The sequence below is a fragment of the Siphateles boraxobius genome, unplaced genomic scaffold (assembly GCF_051911475.1).
Source record: "Siphateles boraxobius isolate OS27281-9 unplaced genomic scaffold, OSU_SipBor_1 6, whole genome shotgun sequence".
NCBI lineage: Eukaryota > Metazoa > Chordata > Actinopteri > Cypriniformes > Leuciscidae > Siphateles > Siphateles boraxobius.
The window spans coordinates 489,379-500,000 of record NW_027509186.1 but is presented as its reverse complement, the minus strand read 5'-3'; the positions used below and the strand labels follow the sequence as shown (position 1 = coordinate 500,000).

The following is a 10,622-nucleotide window of genomic DNA, read 5'->3' as shown; positions in this document are numbered from 1 at the left end:
AAGGCTGTCTCATATCTTCCTGTTGTGTGTCACTCTCTTGCACAGCGTAACTTCTGTGTACTAGACTGAACCTATTCTTGCAAGAATAAATACTTTTCTTTATATTAATTTGACTCTGAGTGTCTCTTACGCAGTGATGATGTTTAACAGAATTTTTGCCACAACAATTTTGGTGTCAGAGTGGGATTCCTTGGAAGTGCCTTCTGGACCTGAGAGCGGACGGTGTTTGGCCACCTGGACTGAGCAGTTCCAGCTCTACCTCGTAAGCTTGAGAGAGAGGGGCCGACCGCTATCGGGTCCGGGAGGGGCTCCACTGGAATCAAAAGAAAGCGAACCCGTGGCAACCAACATATCTCTGGTAAGAGACGTCTAAAATATTTTCTTTTGGGGAAAAGTATTTTGTTTCGGGTATGAAATGTGAGTGAACCATATTGGCTGAGGGCTGTTTCTGTGGTACGTAATCTGAGATTAATTGAGATCTATATATAGATCAAGAGGTTTCAAACAGATACGAGAGGAAATTATCTGAGATTAATTGAGGTCTGTAACAGATCAAGAGATTTCAAACAGATAGGTAACCTGAAAATGAGTTGTTCCGCCACGGAGCAAATTGTTTTTAGGTACTGAGGCTAATTAGGGGGAACCAGAACAGTTTTTGGTAAACCTTAATTAGGAGGGCACTAATAGTGCAACCCGACCGATTTGGGTTAAAAGAAAAAATCGGGTCTGTTGGGGACGCCTAACAGATCAAGAAAACGCGCGTTGAAGAGAAATCCACAGAGAACAGAGAAGCAGCCAATATGGGGAAGTCTCAAGGTAAGCATGCAAATTTTGATACACCGGTTTTTCTATCAAATGAGAAAATTATGGGGGAAAATTTATGTTTTAGATATTGAAAAAACTGAGAAAATACCATGATTTCCCCAGGGAGGGAACACTGAGCACAACTAGACTGAAAGTAGTGCGAGAATCAGTTGAACAGGGCAGTGAGAAACAAAAAAGGTAGTTATGGCTGTGTTCAACATGTGTAAGCAATGTGGACAAACAATGGATTGTTGTCTTAAAGGGGCAGATAAAAAGGAACTGTCGAGAGAAATAAAGTTTTTACTTCTTCATCCAGTAAATGGATGCATGACATTAGATGTCTAGAGAACTTAAATTTATATGATAAGGATTGAAGTTGCAAGCAGCAATAAGGCTGTCTGTGTGAAATAGGGGATTGTTATCAAAACAAGGGAAAGATTGGAAATTCAAGTGTCACTATGACGGGTGAGAGACTTGATGGAAGAAGGAAGTGAAAAAAAAACAAACAAAAAAACAAGAAGGTTGGTGTGTGAGATATGTTTGTGTGGGGATTGTGCAAACAATCATGTACTGGTTAGATAATGAAGGAACTGGCATGTAGAGAAAAGAAAGAATTAGCATGTAGAACAGAGGATGCAGAAGGAACTGGCATGTAGGGAAAGATGGAAGAAATATAGTAGAAAACTATATGTGATGAAAATAAAATGTCTGACAGAATTTATGGAAGTCAAATTAACTGTTTAAATGGTATGAAAAATGAGTTTCAGAATAAAAATAAGGCATTGAGTATGATTAACGGGGATTAATGTGATATAAAGATAAGGAATGTTTCATTAAGCAAAATGGGGAAAAGTTCTATATTTTAATGGTAAAATAATGATTGAAATTAGGTTTAGTTTTAGTTTGATAACCATTGTGTTTTGAACCTAGGGTCCAGCTATGCTGGGGGTACAGAAACAGGGTTTGCTTATTCACCTCGGTTTCCGGATGTTATATAAAAGTACTTGTTCTGTAATTAGGGTTGTTGATGATAATACCAAATTAGTAAAATGTAAAGACAACTTTGACAAAAAATTCTGGAAATCAATAATGTATAATGGTGGATATTTGTTGATATTAAGTCATTGAAGCAAAAGATATTGTCTGTTTTATAAATGAAATTATGGGTCAGGATAATTTCCTTGGACAAGTATGACTAAAGTTAAACGAAAACTTTGTGAAAACAACTTAGAATATTTTGAGCATTTCGATGCAGCTTATTAAAATTAATGTGCGGCCAATGATAATGATGAAGATTATGATTTGGCTATTGTGATTAAATCCGCCACTGGTGGACTGTAAAAGTATACAGAGAACTGCTTAATCAGTGGCTCTGTTTACATTCCTGAATGGGACACACACTGCTTCAAGGGTGTGCAGTAAGTTGGAGCCGTTTGCAAGCTCACAGTGATCAAACTATAGTCAAGGACAGGTGTCTGATGCTGTAGTTGAGGCTGACACATGAACCCACTAGATGACAGAGAGTGTCTTGATTGTGGTCAGCAGGACAATTTAACACGTAACTGTAAATGCCCACCGAGAAGGTGTAAAAAAACAAAGTGTAATATAGTGACACATTTCTGGTAATAATGTGGGTTTGAAAGTAGATCAGTGTTTATATAACGATATTAAAGTTTTCGTCTGAGAAAGAGTAAGAGATAAAAACAAGGTCAAGAGATTGAAGTATTAAAGTGAATCCTTTTAAAGAAAATATCTATAATAGTAATTTTTAAAAGTGAATTGATGAATACAGGTTGATGTAAAATTAATGACTCCAACAAATGTGAGTAGCAAAATATATCAAAGTAACTAACAGGATGATTGTGTTGTAATTAAACATTTAAAAAAGGATTTTAGAGTATATAGAGAGACTAATCTCACAGATGATTTACAATAACTGCAAAAGTATCACAAGCAGAGAGTGCTTGCCTCGTCAAAAAGTAAATCCTAATTGAGATTGAGAAATGTGAAACGTTATTGAGAACTAGAATAATTATTTTTATGTAAGAACAAATAAGCAGAAGTAGTAGGCTACCGAATTAACAGTTGCTAAATGTAAAATGTGTTGAAAGGCATCTGATTAAACAAACAGCTTGAAAAGTTGACCATGAAAGAGCTAGAAGCTGATGTTTTGCTTTCAAAAGATAAGTCTGCTATTGGCTGTAATGAAACAGTTCGCTTATCTAAATCTGATGTGTGCTGTGGCTGAAAGTGCCAGTGCGACAGAGACTCAATCTGAGTGGAAATTTGTAATGTCTAGATTCCCTGACGTGGGCAAAAGACAACTGTAAAACTATGTTTATTTGAAAACACATGTAATTTCTGGCAAAGATGCCTTAAGCTGGGCTAGAGTTAAAATATGGTAGATAAAGTCTGATGTTAAAAGTTTTATGAAAATGCAGTGTACCTCAGAGTCTCTCTCTGATTCAATGTCAGCTAAAAGCTGTTATCTGAGCCTGTGTCATAAGTAAAGCACAGTGTTTAAGTTGAAAATCATAGACATGGAGAGGTTAAAAGAAATCATTGCCGTTCAGAGGGCAATTTGTATTTGTAAATGGATTTAAGTAAAACTGAATGACTTTAAAGAAGTCTTTAAAATAATAATGCAGACCTTAAACGATAGAGGTGACATTTTGATTAGCGTATTTTAGGACCAGTAACAACTTTGTCTCATTTAGTCTCCACCATTCAGGACCGATGGCTCCGGCTACAGATGAAGTACACTGAATGTACGGTTGTGATCTAAATTCACTGAGTATAGTCTAAGTAGCTAGGTTGCTGCTTTTAAGATAGTTAATGGATTTAAGTGATTAAATACTGTTGTTATTAACCTGTCTCCCTGTGAACACTATTAGGCAATCGGAATGGCTCTGGTGACTCTTGAACGTGCCTTTCCTAAGCTCCAGAAAACAGCTGAGTTCTGTTGAAGAAAACTGATTGTATTGGGAAAGAGCGTTCACCAGTGTGTACGAGTGGCTACTCAATGATGGGATGATCTTCCTGGCCAGGGGACAGCCCAACGCAGGGGGTCACGAAACATTGGGCAACTCCGGATGGAGGTTGTTATTTGTGAGAAAGGTATGAGAGTTGAGCGCTGATTACTGGAGGCCACCGGGGTCAGCAGAGCATTGAGAGGTGAGATGGGCTGTGAGGTTAAAATTAACTTTACGGCAGTCTGACCCAGAAATGTGAGTTCCTCTATACCACTCACCAGAAACCGCATTGATTGTATGGCTTGTTTTTCATTGTGACAAGTGTCTGCAACTATGCCAGGGGACGACACCCTGAAGAGAAGAAAATTAAAGATAAATGATTAGCGGGAGTGGACTTTCAAAAGCCAGCTGATTCCATGAGGTGATTGCCATTATTTGCTGCGGAGACAGTAACAAAACTTAATTATATGAGGGACATGATGTTGGTTGCCATATGGGCAAGTAAAATGTATAGAAGAGTTAATTTTGAGCTAATATGTTTATAACATAGTTTTAACTCCTGAAGGTCGTTAGGCATGGTGGTGGCTAAAGATGAAGACAGGCTTTTGTAGATTTGAGAAAAGTCTGGATAATAAAGCTGAATGGTAAAAGGTTAATGTAATACATTTAATATTACATTTTGTCTAAATTACAGTCTTAGGAGGCTGTTGAAAAGATTATTTGTTTATAGTGAGAGAGGCTGCTTGAGTGGAGGAAGGGATGGTAACTGTGTCTGTCTTTTTGTTATCGGCCTGCTAAAGAACAAAATAGTGATAATGAACCAAAACAACCCAGCTGACTTTTCTAAGAAATTGATCTTTAAATTGAAGTTTAAAATCTTAATTAAAATTTAAATCTTTTTAGAGATGATATAATGAAAAGCGAACATTAAAAATGAACAGTTAAAATATGTGTCTAATATGAGTGTGTGTGATGGTGACTGCACTCTATGTCTTGTATGTGTTAGTTTGGGGTACGAATACTGTGTCTGAATAGTGTGTATATTGTGTCATTAACCTCTGGAATGAGGGTTTTATCATTACAGATGGGTTAAGGCAAATGACAAGTTTTAAGGAAGCTAATAGTTTTGAGTCAATCTGATGACAAGATGATGCAGAAAATGGGACGAGCTTTAAATGGATTAGTTATCCAGCTCTGTCTGCTACTGGTAATTATGAATCAATCTATGGATTAAAAGCATTTATGTAAATTGGATTTGTGAAGTTGTAGAGAGATGTCCATCATGGGTTGAGATAAACTAAAATGTTATAGATTTGCAGGCAATAACAAAGTGACATATTGGCTAAGTCAATATCAAATTATCCAGAGAGTCCTACACATTTATGAATATTGTGAACAAAAGGGGGAAAATGTTGTTTGACTGACATTGACCAAGTCTGTACAGCAACCTGACCTGACAGAAACAATTGAAACAGAATTTTCAGAAACAATGTTTGTAGATGACGGGATTAAGAGACCAAACAACAGGCCTGAAAAGCAGGATACACTGTAAGACTGAGGGCCGTTGCCCTCCAAATTCTCTGATAAGAAGATGTGTTTGTGGCTTTAAGTCATATTTTTGTTTCAGAGGCAGAGAAAGATGTCTGGAGGAATTTTGGCTTTGGGACAACGTTTGGGTTAGTGTTGATGGCAAACTTTATCCAAACACCATTATGTTAGATTGATGCACGAGATGATTCATCCATCAAAAGGGGGGATGGTAACAATTTTGATAACAATTGACAAAATTTGGTTTATTAAGGGACGGTATATGTTGGGAGGACAAGGGGCTTAATAGGGTAAAAGCCTGGCAAGAAGCCATTCTTCTCCCTAACAAAATTGCTGTCTGTAAGTGTGCCGCACACGCTGATAACAAAATTGCAGGACTGTTTCAACAGGAGACGCCAGGGCAGATGCAGCAGCGAAGGCCGTGGCAGCACAGCAGACAAAAGAAACTACGTGTACTTTACTATCTGAAAATAACCTCGACATTTGTTTTTCTTTACAGAGCATGCAGACTTTTGATGCAGGGCAGAATGTGCCCAATAAAATAATGGTTATGGATGAATTTGACTAACTATCCTGGCCTAGATTGTTATTGTGGCAGAAAGAAACAAGGCCACACCTGCGCAGCGCTTAACTTAAGATTTTCCTTTTGCAGAATGTCAGGAAGGATTGCAGAAAACAGAACTAATTCTGTTCCAAATGTATAAATATTGTGTTGTGGACATGAGCAAAGTGGGTTGAGTGTTTTTCAGGGTAAAAGGACCCCGAGTGCTATTAAGTGAGCAAGAAATTATCCGGAGATAATGTTTCAGGTTGTTGATTCCACAGATCACACCAAAGGGGACGAGCGGCAAGACAAGCGGTCACTAACAAAACTTAAGGTCTCCATTCACAGGTGAAAGCAGGCAAGAAATGGTTCTCTCCAGTAGGGGTACATCGTGATCTAAGGGGCAAATCTGGTAATGATCAGAAAACGGTTGGAGAGTGGGACACCTGCGTCCAAGCCTCTCACCTTAGACTACACAGACAGGCCTCAACAATCAAATATGAGGACAACGTGAGGGGTCAAAGGCTCGTGCTAGTAACAGCCTCCCTCACCGGCGAGGGAAAGACTACGGCAACGACTCGCAAAGAGTCACCCTGGTGAAGAGGGAATGTCCATGGGGCAAACGAGATGAACAACACACCCGGAGGAAGATGCACGAACTAATGGTTTGAGTTTAGCAAAAGAATCTGTTTTTGTGATGATTTTGATGATTTTATTTGATTGAATACAAATAGGGCTTAGATCAAATGATTTGATTGGTTAAGGATTCATTAGAAAATATTTCAGGTAAATTATAGGGATTATTATTGAAGAAACTTGATTAGGCTTTCCATTAAGGGTAAGAAAGGCCGATCATGGGAGAATATGTATGGTAATAAGCTAAAAGATGGTCCGTAATGGAAATATTAGAGTTAATTTTGAACAACTACATTGGTTAAAAGAATGGATAAAAAATATAAAACCTTTTCAGGATAGATTTTATTAAATATGGTGTTAAAAGTTAAGAAAATATGGTTAGGAAAATGGAGGCGATGTATGGAAATGGGCGTGGACTGATGGTAAATGGATACGATTGGTTAATCTTTGGGGGGTTGGGGGTACTGTACTACCAATTTCAGCGACAGGATTATCAATATTGTTATGTTTACCATGCATTATAATGTGTCTCCAGCTCAGTACAGAGACTGGTTAAAGCTGGGAGTCTGTTCAATTGGATGAACAAAATATGATGATGCAAGTAGTGGGAGCTACTGTGACATGTGTTAAATTGTATGGTTTCCTTTTCTTTTTCTTTCTTTCTATGAATGTTTTTGATATGAACAGAAGGTTAAAAGCTGTGGTTATCCGCTATGTGATGACGTACAAGGAGAGGGGTCGAAATGAGGGATTTTATTCTACTTTTATTTCTTTGTATTTCTTAGCCTGTTGAAATGCCATGTGGGTTTCAAGATTTGTAATGGTAACCAGAGATGAAGAGTATAAGTGATGATATGACTTAAAATTTGTTCTATTATTTTTATTATTATGATTGGGTAATCTGAATGATAAAAAGGGGGGAATTGTTGTGGAAATTTTAATATTCATTGATCCCAAACAGGTATCATAAGAGAAAGAACCTATTCAATGTATAAAAGTATATGTGTGTACGTGCTTGTGCGTGACGTTTCAGGAACATATGGGACAGGACCTCTGACCTTAGGGACGGTCAGATTTGGCCAGTTTATTTCAGTACCAGTTTGTGTCTTTAAGTAGCAGTAAGGACCTTATCTGAGTGGGTGAAAGGTACAGCGGGTGAGGAGGAACCTTGAAAACAGTATAAAGGCTGTCTCATATCTTCCTGTTGTGTGTCACTCTCTTGCACAGCGTAACTTCTGTGTACTAGACTGAACCTATTCTTGCAAGAATGAATACTTTTCTTTTTATTAATTTGACTCTGAGTGTCTCTTACGCAGTGATGATGTTTAACAGAATTTTTGCCACAACAGTAGCATGTACAATAAATGACAAGAATCTGGAAAACAACTAATGCAATATCTCTGGTTTACCATGGAATCATGCGTAGATTTGCTACCAAGCTTGGAGGCTTGCAAATATTAATGTTAACAGCAAGTGTTTGCTAACTTAATGCAAAATAATATTGCTGATATCTACATTTAGATTTTGGTTAAACCTTATGGTACCAATCCCATGCATGACATATCTCAATTTTATTAAAGTAAAATAACAACTGGAAAATATAAGGTAGCATGCACAATAAATGACTAGAAGTTGGAAAACATGACTTATGCAATAAGGCTGGTTTATCATGGAAACAAATAGATTTTGTTTTACCATTCATGTATGTTCATGTTAGCTGTGCTATCAGACATACAAGCTATAGTTACATCTGCTGGGTGACATGGAAGCTGTATTTAGGGTCACATCTCTCTCTCTCTTTAAAGATCTGTGCTATATAATATGTATGATCAAGTGGCAAACAGCAACGAGGCTTTTGTTGACCACTTGGACAAAATCTGTTTCTGTTTTTTTTTATTTTTATATTTATTATATTTTTTTTATATTTTTGTTATACACACACACATATATATGATATGTGTGTGTGTATTGGGGGGGCGCCAAAATTGTTGCTGCATACCCCTCTAACACTGGGTAGTTGCGCCCCTGTTTGTAGCAAATAGCAAGCCCGCGGCACTCTAGGTAACAGCCAGCGAGTGTACTGACACCTAGCGATTAGAAAATATACACGCACCATATTCTCTCTGAAGCAAGATTCTTCCGAAATAAATAGGAGCGTTTCGTTTTCAATCTTTTCTCTAAGGGTTCGAACCTGAGAGCTCGTGCTTTCAAAGAAGGTCCCAGTTTCAATTCACTCGAACATCCAGAGCACATCAAGGGCACGCTCCGTGCACAAAAAGAGAAGTCTGAAGGACGGGGTGAGGAGAGGTGGTGACATGGAGCTCAATTTCAATGGCACCCAGAAAATCTTGCCGTGACCCGGATTCGAACCGGGGTTGCTGCGGCCACAACGCAGAGTACTAACCACTATACGATCACGGCGAGCTACCAGTCTACCTGACGTGTCCTTGAATACAATGGGGCCTTTTCATCTTTAGCTTGCAGACAAAACTGTTTCTTACCAACATAACTCTTTTCAAGGGTAATCCTGTAACAGTGACTCTGGAGAAGAAGTCACTGAAAAGAAAAGGATTCTGTTTTTCCTTTTATAAAGTTTAAGCTAGGCCTCCAGAAGGTTACAAACTAAAGCAGGCGCATGCTGTCAACGTAGTCGGTAGGATTCGAACCTGCGCGGGGAGACCCCAATGGATTTCTAGTCCATCGCCTTAACCACTCGGCCACGACTACAAGCTGGCTGAAAGGGGCATGTCGTTTGTCGATTGGTGCCTTGCAGCGTCGCTGCCGGAGGCCAGTGTAGATCAGCAAGAACTCAACAACAAAACGTACCGCTCCACAAAAAGACGCTCGTTCGCCCGAACAGGGACTTGAACCCTGGACCCTCAGATTAAAAGTCTGATGCTCTACCGACTGAGCTATCCGGGCTCTTGCTCGAGAAGTGTGCGTGCTGCGTCGGAACGAACAGCAAAATGAATCGTATTGGCGCAGAAAAAAGAGTGTCCTCCAATGCATTGCGTTTCCTTCTTCGAAGATTCAGAATGGCCGTCAAAACGTCTGCTATGTCAAAATATATTTGCAAATTAGTGGGAATGCAGCCTAGTAGACGGATGATAATAGTAATTAAAGGAAAATAATTCTAGGAAAAAGAACAAAAACTCACTGCTACTTGTCTGGAAAGCCTCTTCACACGCTTCAATGCTGTTGACTTGCCGCGCTCCTATCGTTATTGTAAACTTGTGTCAAAGGCGCAGTTGTTTGTAGCAAATAGCAAGCCCGCGGCACTCTAGGTAACAGCCAGCGAGTGTACTGACACCTAGCGATTAGAAAATATACACGCACCATATTCTCTCTGAAGCAAGATTCTTCCGAAATAAATAGGAGCGTTTCGTTTTCAGTCTTTTCTCTTAAGGATTCGAACCTGAGAGCTCGTGCTTTCAAAGAAGGTCCCAGTTTCAATTCACTCGAACATCCAGAGCACATCAAGGGCATGCGCCGTGCACAAATAGAGAAGTCTGAAGGACGGGTGGTGACATGGAGCTCAATTTCAATGGCACCCAGAACATCTTGCCGTGATCCGGATTCGAACCGGGGTTGCTGCGGCCACAACGCAGAGTACTAACCACTATACGATCACGGCGAGCTACAGGTCTACCCGACGTGTCCCTGAATACAAAGGGGCCTTGTCATCTTTAGCTTGCAGACAAAACTGTTTCTTACCAACATAACTCTTTTCAAGGGTAATCCTGTAACAGTGACTTTTTTTCCTTTTATAAAGTTTAAGCTAGGCCTCCAGAAGGTTACAAACTAAAGCAGGCGCATGCTGTCAACGTAGTCGGTAGTCGTAGTAGTCAACGTACACTCTTCCTCCAGTCATCCAGGGTCAGTCCTGAGGCTGGACAGTACCACCGCCCCTTCAGCTGGGTGTGTCCAGTTCTTTTATTTTTGTCCTGGCCACACCCCTTGCAGGTGTAGTGGTAACTTTCTTTTGTCAGTCTCTTCCGTGGCGGTTCCCCCCTTGACGCTAGGTCCTCATCCTCCTGGGCAGCTTTATTCAGCCTCCAGGCACGTTGCCTTGGCTGGGATGGAAGGCACTCTGGAGGAGCTTGCTGCAATGGAGGAGC

General features: G+C 39.5%; 3 non-coding genes across 3 annotated transcripts; all 3 read right to left on the bottom strand.

Moving 5' to 3' along the window:
* Positions 1-8,853: 8,853 nt before the first annotated feature.
* Positions 8,854-8,925, bottom strand: trnah-gug (transfer RNA histidin (anticodon GUG)). The gene has a single exon. It is a non-coding gene; the product is annotated as a tRNA-His (tRNA).
* Positions 8,926-9,149: 224 nt separating this feature from the next.
* On the bottom strand, positions 9,150-9,231 carry trnas-aga (transfer RNA serine (anticodon AGA)). Its single transcript has one exon. It is a non-coding gene; the product is annotated as a tRNA-Ser (tRNA).
* A 122-nt stretch (positions 9,232-9,353) lies between these two features.
* trnak-uuu (transfer RNA lysine (anticodon UUU)) lies at positions 9,354-9,426 on the bottom strand. Its single transcript has one exon. It is a non-coding gene; the product is annotated as a tRNA-Lys (tRNA).
* Between the last annotated feature and the right edge of the window lie 1,196 nt (positions 9,427-10,622).